This window comes from Pinus tabuliformis, chromosome 2_2 (genome assembly GCF_031772625.1).
Source record: "Pinus tabuliformis cultivar Carrire ecotype Pingquan chromosome 2_2, CPIR1, whole genome shotgun sequence".
In the NCBI taxonomy this organism is placed as follows: domain Eukaryota; kingdom Viridiplantae; phylum Streptophyta; class Pinopsida; order Pinales; family Pinaceae; genus Pinus; species Pinus tabuliformis.
The window spans coordinates 1,049,880,185-1,049,894,990 of record NC_142300.1 but is presented as its reverse complement, the minus strand read 5'-3'; positions in this window follow the sequence as shown (position 1 = coordinate 1,049,894,990).

Sequence of the window (14,806 nt, the reverse complement as noted above, 5' to 3'; positions counted from 1 at the left end):
AGGTGTTTGCATTTTCTTTCCTCGGGGCATCAGTTACCGATAATAATGCTCTACTATGGCCTTTGAATTCCTTCAAAATAAATTTTCAAACCAAACTTAAGCAAAATTTTAAAAGAATCTACACACCTTTTTTCACTTTGTAGGAGCTCGATATTGCCTCTGATGTATCTCTGTACTTTCAGATCACCTAGTTTTGACATTGAGACCTGTAGTAGCCCTCTATTTCCTCTTTCCAATGCCACCAGTCTGATCCAAATTGGATTCTCCACGGAAGAGTTATGTGAAATTTCGACCTTTGGCTCTTAAAAATATATACAAGAAACTACAGTCTGTCCTCTTTCTGTACCTTCTTACGAAATTTCAATCCAATGCTCAGAGAGAAAGTTATGACGATTTTCCCCAGGTCACCTGTTTGGAATGTAATTCAGGAGTTTGCAAAAAGACCAACTTCCTCAGATCATATCTCCGCAAATATAGAGCGAAAAGCTCTTAAATTCGAACCCGAGGTTCAGCGTGATTTTTTCTCAATTGGGTTTTTTTTTAGCTTCTGAAACATCACATAAAAAACGTTATAGCAAAAATTCCACGATGACCTATTTGGAGCAGCGAAACCCTATAATCCAAAGCTCTAATACCAAATGTTATGAAACCAGCTCAAAAAAAGATAGAAAAGATAGATCAATGCCTTAGAATTCAGCCTCTTCGAGGGGGAAACCTCCTTTACATTACATAAATGAACAATTCTTGGATGATTCAAATGACGAAACCTCCTTTCTATATATAGGAGTCTAAGGAGTCACAATATAACCCAGCCGACCTAACAATAATAATATAAATCCAAAAATAACAATAGAGGGATTCTATGGGGCACAACAATATTAATAAGGGATGCAACTACAATAGTAATGGGGTAATCACTAGTATTATAGGGACCCAACACATTATGAGGATACAAAGAGCAACGCCTTCTTTAGCCAATTGATAAATCTCGAACAAAAGGGTTCAATGGCAGAGAACATTGAGGACTTCCAAAATTGAATATTAGGGTAACCGATATTCCATAGGAGCATATGATTGATGTCTCATAGGGACTTTAAAATATAACATCCAACGTGAGGTTCGCCTTTGGGAACCTGATTCATTGGAGAAGGAATTCAAGGTGGCAAGAAAAGTCGAAAGAAAAATTATGGCAACAAGGAAGTCTACCACTCATCACTATAAATATGGAAGTATTGCTGCTCCTAGTCTTCCACAACCTACAAGGTTGACACCAAAACAATTGGAAGAAAAAATAGCAAAAGGGCTTTGTTACAGTTATAATAGAAAATACACTAATGGTCATAAGTGTGCTGAGAAGAAATTAATTTACATAAATTGTTAAGAGGAGGAAGAAAAGGATCAATAAATGTCAAACGAAGAGGATATACACCACGAACCAACCCCGGAGAAAGAAGAAATTAATCTGACCATATCTTGTAGTGCATTGGAAAGAATTACCACTCCTCAAACTCTCAAGATAGATGGACAAATAGAGATAGTGAACAAATGTTTGGAAGGATATCATCATTGATTTGTATCTGATAAACAAACATAATGGGTCAAGTGGTTACCTCTAGTTGAATGGTGGTATAACACTTCAACAAAAATGACCCCATTTATGGCACTTTATGCGTATCATACACCATCCATCACATCATCTTTAAGAGAAAATTCTAAGGTTTAAGCAATGGAAGATCACATTAAGAATCAACAACAAGTTCTCCAACTCTTAAAGGATAACCTCATTTTCGCACATAATCAAATGAAACAACAGTTAGATCAACATCGCAGCGAAATAAGTTTTGATGTAGGTGACTAAGTATTTTTACGACTACAACCATACAAACAAATTCCCCTCAAGCAAGCTAAGAAGGATAATAAATTATCACCAAAGTAATATGGTCCTTACAAGGTGTTGCAAAAGATTAGTACTATGGCATACAAATTGGAGCTTCCTACATCTTCCCGAGTGCACCCAGTTTTCCATGTTTCATGCTTAAAGAAGGTTATAGGTGACAAGATCCTAGTTCAAACAATATTGTTGGAACTTAATGAGGAAGGAAAAATCATATTGGAACTGGAAGAAGTCATGGAAATAAGAACCTAACAGCTACAAAATCAATCAATTTCAGGGTATCTCATCAAGTGGAAGAACTTAACCACTGAAGATTCTGCATGGGAGGATGATAATTTTATACAAAAGCATCCAGAACTACTCAAGCATTGAGGACAACACTTTTTGAAGGAGAGGGGTATGTTAGGTCCCTATAATGCTAGTGTAACCCGTTATTTTTATTAGTGCAACCCCCTTATTGTATTGTTGTGCCCATGTAGTCCCCATATTTTTATTATTGTGCCCCATAGAAGCCCACTATTGTTATTATTGTGCCCTTACAATATTATTTTTATGCCAGCTCTGATTATATTGTGACCCCCTAGACTCCTATATATAGAAAGGAGGTCTTGTCATTTGTATCATCCAAGAATTTTTCATTTGTGTAATATAAAGGAGGTTTCCCCCTCGAAGAGGCTTATTTTGAAGGCATTGATCTATCTCTTCTTCTATTTTGTGAGTTGGTTGCATAATAGACCCAAAACCACTATGCAACAAATACCATTGTTACAGATACCTATGATTGTCATTCGAGTGTTATATTTCCTTTCCAAATTCTATTCTTAGTTAAATCTTCATTATAGAAGAGTGATATACTCCTATTGATTGTAATCCTGAAAAAACTGACCTCTTTCTTATATGCCAATCTTTTCTTTTCAGCTCTATGGTAAACTCATCATTATTTATTACTTTCAGTTCCTAGTGTATCAGCCGTTCTGTAATATATACTTTTGAGTTACTCTTTCCACTCTCAGAATATATAATAATATTTATCATAAGATCACGATTCATGAGCATAGGGAAAAGGAGAATATTTGGAGGGATGCAACAATATTTTGTTCCAGCATTCCAAAGTACCAACCATATAAAAATATTCACTCAATGAAATTTCAAACGTATTTTGTCTAGAGCTGTAGAATAATAATAATAATCCTTTTTGTTTTATTTCATAAATACTAACATAATAGAATACAAATTCTTCTCACATCGTCATATCTTGCATGCCATGCTAAAATAACCATTGCACAGAAAATAAAACAACCTTTACCAATCTTGCAACCTTTAAGCAAAGCATTAACAATCTAACCAATAATATGCAGATAGGGAACACTTGAAACTATAACATTGTTTTTCTCCCAACTGTAGAACTTCTCTTCTCAGCTCACTGTTGAGCAGAGATTCATTTGCCAAGTTATCAACAACCTTGTTGATCCTTGCAATAGGAATTTTATGCCTTCCTTCCATGTGGGATTTTTCCTCAAGCGACGATCTGCTTTTGTGGTTTTCTTTTCAACCAAAAGCTCGCTTTCACCCCCCAGCGGTGCTTTATGCCAATCCCAACTTAGAATTTATCTCCAGCTAAGAACTTAATGGATCTTTCGCTCCCATCCATTAAGTTATCCAAAATTCTTTCTAGAATTCTTATCATGGAAAGGTTACCATATATAGAATCTCATATGCAAGTGTTCAATTTTCAAGTGTTTACAATTTATTACTCATCTATCAATAAAACATTTATATACATAATTATGTTATCATTTTTCATGACTTTTATGTCATCATAGTTCATTTTTAGTAATAATAAAAATACTAATATTTCCAGTAAAGGACAATCATTACATGTATGGTGGGAGAGAAAACTTCAGAAAGGTACCAAGCATATGGGTAAAATCCTTTGTTCTTCATCCAAATTTGTTTCTACATTAAAATGAAAATTTTATCCATTGGGATATCAATAAAAAGTCATGATAGAATGGAAACATTTGAAACAAGGCAAAGGTCAGAATATTCAAAGTTCCACAAAGGAATTTAGCAAGCAAGATTTGGCATTGGACATTCCTTTAGATTCGCCTAAGACGTTGATGAAATATATTGGTTCTTTACATAATTATCTTCGACATTCATTGTTTCTGTTTGAACCGACTATTCTTGATTTCGTTAGTGTGAAATTCATGCACCTTGAAAAAAGAGGAAAGTATGAAAAATACAACCAAGTAAAGAAGGAAGCAACAACAAGGAAAAAGGAACAAAATCCCTCTTGTACTCGTTGGAAGAAAGAAGGGAAAGATGAGGAGAATTACTGGAAACTACATCTAAAATTAAAGCCAAAGAAATATGGTGGAAAAGGGAAGTAGAAAACAGTTGCTACAATGCAACAAGACCTTGGACATTATTCAAACGATGAGATAAAGATTACAACTATTGGGATTTCATGTGTTGTACCAATTGACCTAGGTTTTACTTCAGGTGATGAGATGATGATCACAACTAATGGGATTGTAGGTGATGGACCAATTGACCTTGGTTTTGATTCAGGAGATGAGACGAATATTGCAGCTAGTGTTGCACCAAAGAAGAGAATAGCACCAAAGAATGCATGCCTCCAATAAATTGAGGAGATTGACCAAAGAATTCAAGTAAAGAATGTTGAATTTATAAGATTTGTATAAGAAACATAAGAGGAGAAGTAAGGATTTCAAGTTCAGATACAAGCTATAGAAGAGGCCTTGAAAAGGTTGAAGTGTGGCAAAGGCTCAGTGAAGCCATAATCATGCACTTTAGAATCAACAACTAAGGTAAACAATGTCTGTGGTTCTTCAGTTTCATGTTTTCATTATGATGATGATTTTGGTGCATTTGAAAAGCACATTATAGGGATTAATTCAAATATAATGAAGAAGATGGGATATGAAGGAAAGGGCCTAGGAGTTAATGTCCAGGGCATTGTGAATCCCTTCCAAGTGGTGGAACTACATCGTATGTCGGATTGGGCTATGTCAGAGTAGAGGGACACTCCAAACCCGCAGAGACAGGAGAGTCTTCAAGCGACAATTCTGATTCAGTGAAGGATGTTGAGAGAACATCACAACATTCCAGTAATAGTGAGCATTTCACAAGAATAGCTAAGTCAAGCTATCTTCATTAGTGTTACACCAAGGACAATCATTTAAGGAAGGATATGTCACCCAGGAAAGAGACAAAAAACAAGGTCAAGAAAGTCTCAAAGAAAGAAAACCATTACAAGCATTGCAATAAGATTGGACATCAAAGAGCCACATGTTGGAAGCTCCATCTAGAGTTACGTCTGAAGAAGGACCAAAAGCATATGAAATCGCTTGTGATAGAACCGACCAATCAAGCAGTTCAAAAACGAAACCAACTATAGGAAGAAATCACATTAGCATGGATACGTAAGAGATGGGTATCATTTTTAAGTAGTTGATTATGGTCACCATTGTAAATCACATGTTGCGAAAATATTTGTAAAATTGATTAATTAATAACATCACTTGTATATGCAACACAATGATATTTTGGCATTTAGTTGGATTGTAAGGGATATGAGTTATATTGTGAAACTTGAACATGAGTGTGTTATAAACCCTTAACAAGTATGGTCTTGTTTGGAATTTTTTAAGTTGGACATGTATTGGTAGCTATATATTTTCACATAGATATAGGCATCGACTTCATCATTCCTTCTTATCTTTACTTTCCCTAAAAATATACAAAATTCACGATTCTGCCACCTTGTTCCCATCGAATTTTGACATGACCATCAAATATATTATAGAAAAAAGTATAAGTGGGACCAATGACAAGACCTTCATACTGATTGTTCTCTCTAATTTGTCTTCACCCCTTAATCACAATGCTTTCTCACCTCCAAATTCTACTTCAAGCATCACAACAACAACATTTATTTCCTTTAATTTATTTTCCACATTATCTCTCACTTTTTTTTCAAATGAAAAAATAGAAAAAAAATATTGAATCCATTTCTTATCTCAATAACTTTTCATTTATAATTAATTACTAAATTATCTTAACAAAATATATTTTTACAAAATTCTTCCACTCTCCAATTTACATAATCAGGTAAACAAATTCAATAAAACAATCATAGAATTATATATATATATATATATATATATATATATATATATATATATATATATATATATATATATATATATATATATATATATATATATATATATATACATATATATACATGTATTCAATTTACGTATTAAATAATATAAAAAACGTTTTAACTCTGAAATATCATTATACTACATTATAATATAATGTAATATGTATATTTGACTTATACAATCAAATTTACTTCATAATTTTAAATATATATCTATATATCTATATATATATATATATATATATATATTATATATATATATATATATATATATATATATATATGGGGTTATCGTTATTAGAGTTTCTATAGAGAAAAATATTAAAGTGATTGAAATAAAAAGGGTGTTGCTTATGATTTTGATAAACTATATATATCTATATATATATATATATATAAATATATATATATATATATATATAATATATATATATATATATATGGGGTTATCGTTATTAGAGTTTCTATAGAGAAAAATATTAAAGTGATTGAAAAAAAAGGGTGTTTCTTATGATTTTGATAAACTAACAAATTAATTTATAATAAAATAATATGTTTTCAATTTAGAAGATAACAATAATGATAATTTTATTTCCATTATCCATAAATTTATGATCCATATTGAATTTTAAAATTATTATCAATATTATTTTAAATATAGTATATTAATTTTATCTTAAAAATTAAATAAATTATAATTTTTCTTTTTTATTAAAAATAATTAAATTTTTAATTTTTGTGGGAGATACTCACATATTCAAGAGAAATATTAATTAGTTTTAGTTTTTTATATATGGATGATGGTGTAGTCTAATTTATAGATGAAATGTTCTTTTCATTGGATGTTAATCTCGGATAATATTGTAATTTTTTGTTGTTTAAAATACATTTTTGAATGCATAAATAGATTTAGTACCTTAAAAAACCTTTGAGCACTAGAATTTTATAGATCAAACAATTTCAACTCAAATTCCTAAAAATCTCTGCATTATTCTAAAAAACATCATTTCATCCGAGAGTTACACTATATATATATAAGGTGAATATAAGTTGTTTTTTATTATTATGTTACTTAATATAAACATTAAAATATCGTATTTATGATTTTGAGAGTGAAAGTGAATGAAGGAGGGCTCATACTATGAGTGAGATTATGGATGTTTTATAATGTTTCTAATTAAAACTAACCAAATGTTTGTATTCATTTTTCTTTTTAAATGTATATATCTAGGTCATATATTAATTTTTTATAAGTAATGTAATAATAATTGCATGAAGAGACGCTTTATAGCTCAGTATAAGGGAGATGTTGTCGTTGGGCCAAGATATGTTGTCATGTAATATTATATTTAAAATATAATAAAATAATACTTACATTAACAAATTAAAAAATAGTAATGAAAAAACAATGTCCACTAAAATACTTCAATTTTTTCTTTCATTTTTACATGAACCTTTTATAGAGAGATACAATAATTGATAGTAAAATAAATTATTTTAACTTTTAGTATGTGAGAGATATGTAATTTCTTCACTATTACTTAGTATGAAGTTTGTATATGGCATAGAAAAATAATATTATCGATATTACATAGCGTGTAAATTGTTTAATGTGGATTATAAGTCCAATATTTCAATATGCATGTTAAAATATTTTAAGAGAGGAAGAGTAAAGAGTCTTTATTCCATCAACAAGTAATTAAACTTTTAATATAGAGTTGATATGTAATATTTAAAAAAATATTATAAACAAACAAACAACTCATATTTCAAAAAATATAATAACAAAAATAGTTCTCTAATATCCTATGAAGATATGTTTTCTCTTTTCAAATATGAGAGCATGTATTAAAATTTTATTGTGTAAAATTTATTTTAATTTTGGATCTACTAAGAATTGACAAGAATCAAATCTCTCCAAGTGCAAATCTTTTGTCAAGTTTCCAATCAATATTCTTATATTTGAAATATAATCGAGAATGAATATCAATAACCATTTTTTATAGTTTTTATTTATTTGTATAAAATTTTCATTCTTCGAATCACATTCCAATTTAGAAATGTAATAGAAAGTGAATATAAATAACTAATTATTTTTATTCATCTCCATATACAAGCTTTTAATTTTTCCCACTCATAAGCCTAGATGGAGATGCAATAGAAAGTGAACATAAATAATTGATTATTCCTATTCATTTGCATACATTGTTCATTTTTTCCATTCATGTTACCTATTGAAATGTAATGAAAAATAAATATAAGCAATCAATTATTTTTGTCATTTTTATTAATCTTTACAGAACTTTTTATTGAAATGTAATGTAATATTAGAAATTTTTATTGAAATGTAATGTAATATTATCATATTAGAATGTAATAGAAAGTTATTAAATAACCAATTTTTTTATTATTATTCATATTTATTTGTACAAGTTTTTCATTTCTTTCACTCATATTTTAATATTGAAATGTAATAGAAAGTGAATATAAATAATCAATTATTTTATATCACTTCAATTTATCTTAAAAAGTTTTTCATTTTTCTAGTGATATTCCCACATTGAAATATTATATTTTCCATTCCTATGTATATTGAAATGTAATGGGAAGTAAAAAATCAAACAATTATTTTTATCATTTTTATCCATCTCCTTTTTCCCACTCATTCTCTGTTGAAATGTAATGACCGAGTTAACAATTATTTTATTTCTCATATTTTAATATTAAATATTGAATTATAGTAAATTTTTATGTTAAATGTTATACAAAATGAGTATAGAAAATCATTTTTTTATTGTTTTTATTCATTTTCAAATTTATTTTTTATAATGTAATTAAGTTAGTATTCAAATGCATGTGTTTAATATAATTTTATAGTTTTTTTAATTTAAATTTAATCCGAATAAAGAAACTGAAAATACTTTGTGATGTATGCTTCCATTTCCATTGATATTGAGAATACCTACTAAATTCAATCATAATCATTACTTCCACCTTGCTATCACATTTCTTTGAGTCATTAGCTGCGTTGGAATTTGATGAGAAATATGCCTCTCATACAACATTTTCCCTATTAAATACATTTAAAAATTTTGTCTTACCATTTCTCGTGATGTGTCTTAACATATATATATATATATATATATATATATATATATATATATATATATATATATATATATATATATATATATATATATATATATATATATATATATATATATATATGTTTGTTTGTTTTTCCTCAAAAACATTATTAATACCCAATAGCCATATTCCATCTTAGAATGGGGCCTATTAGTCACTATGTATTCTCATACATAGCCATCTATTTTTTAGAATTTCCGGTATTTTCCCTACTTAAGTTCAAGCTCAAGATCTAACTCTGACATGCTGCACTACTCTGCCTTTCTCATACTCCAACTCATAGTTCTCCAATGTAGTTGATGACATCAACCAATATGCATTCAATTCCACCACCTCCTGATTGAGGAGTTCAAATTTAACAATCACGCTTGCAAATTTTTGAAATGAAATGAAAACCATGGAGCACCTGCTAATCACTATTTCGATGGAAACAACAAAATAGAAGGGGGCCATCTGCTTAGCTCAAGGGATTCAGTTCAATCTAGATAAGGAGACGCATCATCTAATTGACTATAGATATCTTGACAAATGATGTGTGCCCATGTTCTACCAAGCCAAAAGAGTCCATCAATATGTAGATTTTTCTTTTTCTTACAATCCAAAATAGATGTATCGTGAATAAGTTATCTCCATAGGACTTGATCAGGGAATGTTGTTCTGGACTTCTACTCACCCTAATGTAGATTACCTCATTTACCATGGAATTTGGCAGAACTTGCAAGGTGCTCATCATGCCCCCTATTATTTCAATGCTTATCATTTTTGTTGCAGCTTCTTGACTATTTAAATTAACTTCTAGTGGTAGGATATCGACTTCCACACTTGTGACTTTTGGATTGTTACATATAACTTATTCAATATCATTTGGGATCATTACCATACTCTTCACCTAAACTTAAACTTGGGACCAAAGCGATGAAACTTACTAACTTGTGATTATGATTCATGAACACGTATCAGAGGAAAAATAAAGGTACGGCACTAGACATTTACTTCATAATAAATGTTGTCACTCAAAATGTTTATTGTTGATTCAACTACTGGGAGTCTAACTAACTTATTTAGAGAGAAACCCCAATCCACTCATCGGCCTAAACATTCTTGGATTCCAATGTCTCATATTGGTGAAGAGAGTGCAAGACACTCAAATCACGAGGATCAACATCTTGATGATTCAATTGCATTGGTACCTTACACATCTAAGAAAAAAGTGGTTCATGGTACTCCAACTAAATCCAATCATAAATATTCCATAGCTCTTGCACCATGTTCTAAAATATCTCCACGTACGAGTTATTATAACGTAACACACTATTTTCATTATTTTGTAATCAACATAATTGTTAGCAATATCAAATCTCGTGACATGATTTGGATAGGAACCTCCATGTATTTTATAAGAAACTAAATATGTAGGTTTTCATCGTTACTATTCGTAAATATGTATTGATGCAATTCATATGACGATTGTGTGGAGTTTTAAAAGCTTCCTGAGTGAACATTCTATCCATTAAATATAATATAATATAATTTTTCCTTCAAAATTGAAATTACATTGTTTAATTTTAATGAACCAACTATTAAGATCCCAATTCCAAAGGAAGAACCAATTTTTTTTATGCTTCATTACCTTTATGGCCTAAGTGATTTAGGGTCTTAATATTTCCAAACGCTTCATTAGAAATGGTCGAATTGGGGCAACCTCTCAATGATAAATATTCAAGTCCAATAAGATTCCCAAAAGAACTTGGAAGAATATGCAAGGTGAAACATTTGTCAAATCTATTTCCTGGAGGCTTTTGTCAAATCTATTTCTTGGAGGTTTGTTAGATTTCCATTGAATTGAGAAGCGAGATCATTTCTGAATTGTTTCTTAACACTAAGTATTTCAAGGAGTGTACATCGCATAGTTCTCCAGGAAAAGTTTTGAATAGCGCATTGCTTATGTCAATATGTAGTAAGTGCCTCATTTTCATTATGGACATGGGAAGCTTGAAAGGGGATCACAGGTACTCAAATCTCGCAACTTGCGAGCGAGTTACAATGAGAAAAAGTCTATGATGATTTTCGGTGAGAAAATGAAGAGTCACTAGAGAAATTTTGAGTTCTAAAATCAGTCTCCTAAAGAATATTATTCATTGAATAATAATGGAAATAATAAAATAATATTAGATTACGTCATCACATTTTAGAGGGATAAAAGAAAAAAAAAAATCAACTCTTATTTACAAGTTATCTCCCTACAATTTTACTCAAATTTCGAGCTGGAGCACTCGCTATATGCATAATGTAGTTTGTCATACAAAGAGTACCCTTGTTTCATACTTTTGATGGACCTTGCTACACAAAAAATTATAAATACATGAAAAAAATGATTGCAATCAGGTTTTCCATGTATTTCACAATTTTTTTGTAGCAGGGTCCATGAAAAGTATAAAATATGGGCACTCCTTGGATGAGAAATTAAATTTTGTATCCAATGAGTGCTCCCACTTGAATTTGAGTAAAATAGTAGGGAGATAAGTTGAAAATATGAGTTGACATCATCATGATGAATCATATTGGTTCTTATAAAGCTGATTTTGGTTGTACACTTTTGTTTTGAGACCTGTTTTTGACCTCAAAATTTCTCTAATTAACAACGAACGAAAGGAAATAAGTATACTTGATATTCAAGTTCCCACAATATTCTTAATTCATTTCCTTCGACCTCTGAAACTTTTAAATTCTTCTTGAGAATCCAGGAGGGCAGGGACAAATGTGTTCACTTATAACAGTCTAGAGATATGGTGCTTGCACCCTTAAATAATTATCTTCAACTAAAAAAAGTTGAAAATTCAAAATTCCACAAAAATGGAAACTATCTAATAAACATTTGAGATAGCTCCCAAATAGGAAGAAAATAATAAGTAGATTACTAAAGAAGGCAGATATATTAAATTGAAGTAGGAAGATATATCAAATCACGGAGCTCAAAAGGTTTGAGATTTTTTAGAACTATCAGAAGGCGTAAGTAGATGATTGAAGTGAATGCAGGTGGATTAAAACGCTGAGACCCTTTGTAAATTTTGTGGAATTTATACTCCATTTTAAATTGAAATATTTACCAACCCTCTATCCATAATCATGAAGTGACTAGGCCAATAGTTTTAACACTCCTCAAATTGAAGAGTGATTTTTTAATCTAATCTTTATTTGTGAAGGGTGAATTTATTATGTAAACATCATTTTGGAAGAGAAAAAATTTAAACAAAATGTTCCTTGATGGGAAGTATAAAGGCTCAAAGTGTTAAAAGAATTTGATTGACGGGTAAAGAGAAATCCAAATTCCATCCCTAGTCGTTGGTAAATTAATCCATGCTCAATGTCACCCAACAAATACATTCTTGGTCCTTCCTGATGTCACTTTCCATAAGCGACATTTCACCACAATTGCAGTCATGATTTTGCCACCTAATCTGCATCCAATTTTCACATCAGCTATAATTATATATATATGTTATTAAGAAAAAAGAAGAATAAGTGTGACCATTGACCAGACCTTTGCAATGATTCATCTCCTTGTTTTGTAGTCATCCGTTAATCACAACATTTCTTCACCTTCCTGATTTTCATTTCAAACATCATCATGATGAAGACGTCATTTCTCTTTATTTTTTTTCCCCTTTCTTTTCGCTTTAGCATTGTTGAGAGAGAAAAGTATGGTTATATATATATATATATATATATATATATATATATATATATATATATATATATATATATATATATATATATATATATATATATATATATACATACATACATACATACATACATACATATATCATAAACAATTTACACACTAAACAATATATATGGGAAAAAGTGTAATATATTACATTATAATTTACTAATATTTACCAACTTATATTTGTTTTAAACCTGGATCTATCAAGTGCTAAAAGGGATCAAATATATCCGTACAAATCATTCCTCAATTTTTGCACTAAAAAATAGATTTGCGCTTGTACATATTTGATACTATAGAGGCTTGACAAATCCAGGTTTAAGATGGATGTAGACTAGTTTAAATTATCTAAAATATTGTAAGTTTCTTTTACATTTAAATTGTACTTTGTTTTGTTTCTTCTTTTCTTATAATGGGCTACAACTTGTATATTTGAATAATTTGAAGTCAAGCAAATTATACATCCATATTATGCACTCATATTTCTAATAATCATTTAAATAATGAAATCATTAAGTAGGAATTAAATTTTAAAATATCATCAATGCTCATTATTTTTTACCTTGATATAATTTACCTCACACCCAAATTTTAACTATGATATATATTTGTGTAATTTATTGAAGCATTATTTTCCATTTAAAATATTATTATCTTTAAACATGTTCTTTTTATTTAGAGAAAAACATTTCAAATCTATATATGTATGCATGTTTTTCCCTTTGTTAAAATTTACCTCAAAAAAAAGCATGTCATATATATGTATATATATATATATCTATCTATCTATCTATCTATCTATATATATATATATATATTATATATATATATATATATATATATATATATATATATATATATAGATATATATATATATATATATAGTTTTTTCTTTATATATTTGAAATACTTATTCAAATTTATTTAGACAAAGTTTACCTCACTTGAAGTCATTTTAACTCATATCAATTTACTTACACACAAACACATTTTAACTATAATGTCAATTTACATAACTTTTACAGGAAACATTTTTGTTTTTTAAGTATTCTAATTTCGTGCAACATTTCACATAATAAAAATTGACGCTTTATTCAATTTCACATTTTACCCAATAATCTTATATGATTTTTTACCTTACAAATAAAATTTATTCTAATATTTTTTGTGCAATACCCTCAAAGCTAAGTGGGATGAGGAATGAGGTGTTGGTAAGTTTTGTAGTTGGGTGAGGTTGTTGTTCCAATGTGAAGCAAAACAAAAGTTACAAACAAACAAATTTATTTCATTACTAAAGGTTACAAATTATATAGTTCAAGAATTTTTTAAGAACAAGCATACCTTAATTGAAGATTTTGACTTCTTCGCTAAACGAACTTTACACTTTTTTGGTTTTCTTGAATTTAGTCCATGCTTTATTAGTCTTTGCAAGACTCTAGCAATCAATCTTCTTATTAACTGTTGGGTGAGCGCATGGAGTTGGGTTACACCTTTTCGCAAAGCGAGGGCAATTTTTGGTGGAAAAAGGATGCTTGATTGAGCAATTTTAAGTGCTCGATCAAGAAAATTTTAAGTTCTTGATGAAGCAATTTTTAAGAACTTAATCTAGTTGTTTAGGTGCTTAAAAATAACTTGATCGAGCATTTAAAAAGACCTTCGATCAAGCCATTTTTTAGCCTGAGTTAGAGGCTCGATCTAGAGTTATGGCTAGATCGAGCTATATGGTTCGATCGAGCCCTATGGCTTGACCGAGTGTTATTTCTTATTAAAAACCCCAGCCGCAACCTGCGTAAGTCATTTTTCTCAGAGCATGAGAAAAAAAGGAGTTCGATGGAATATT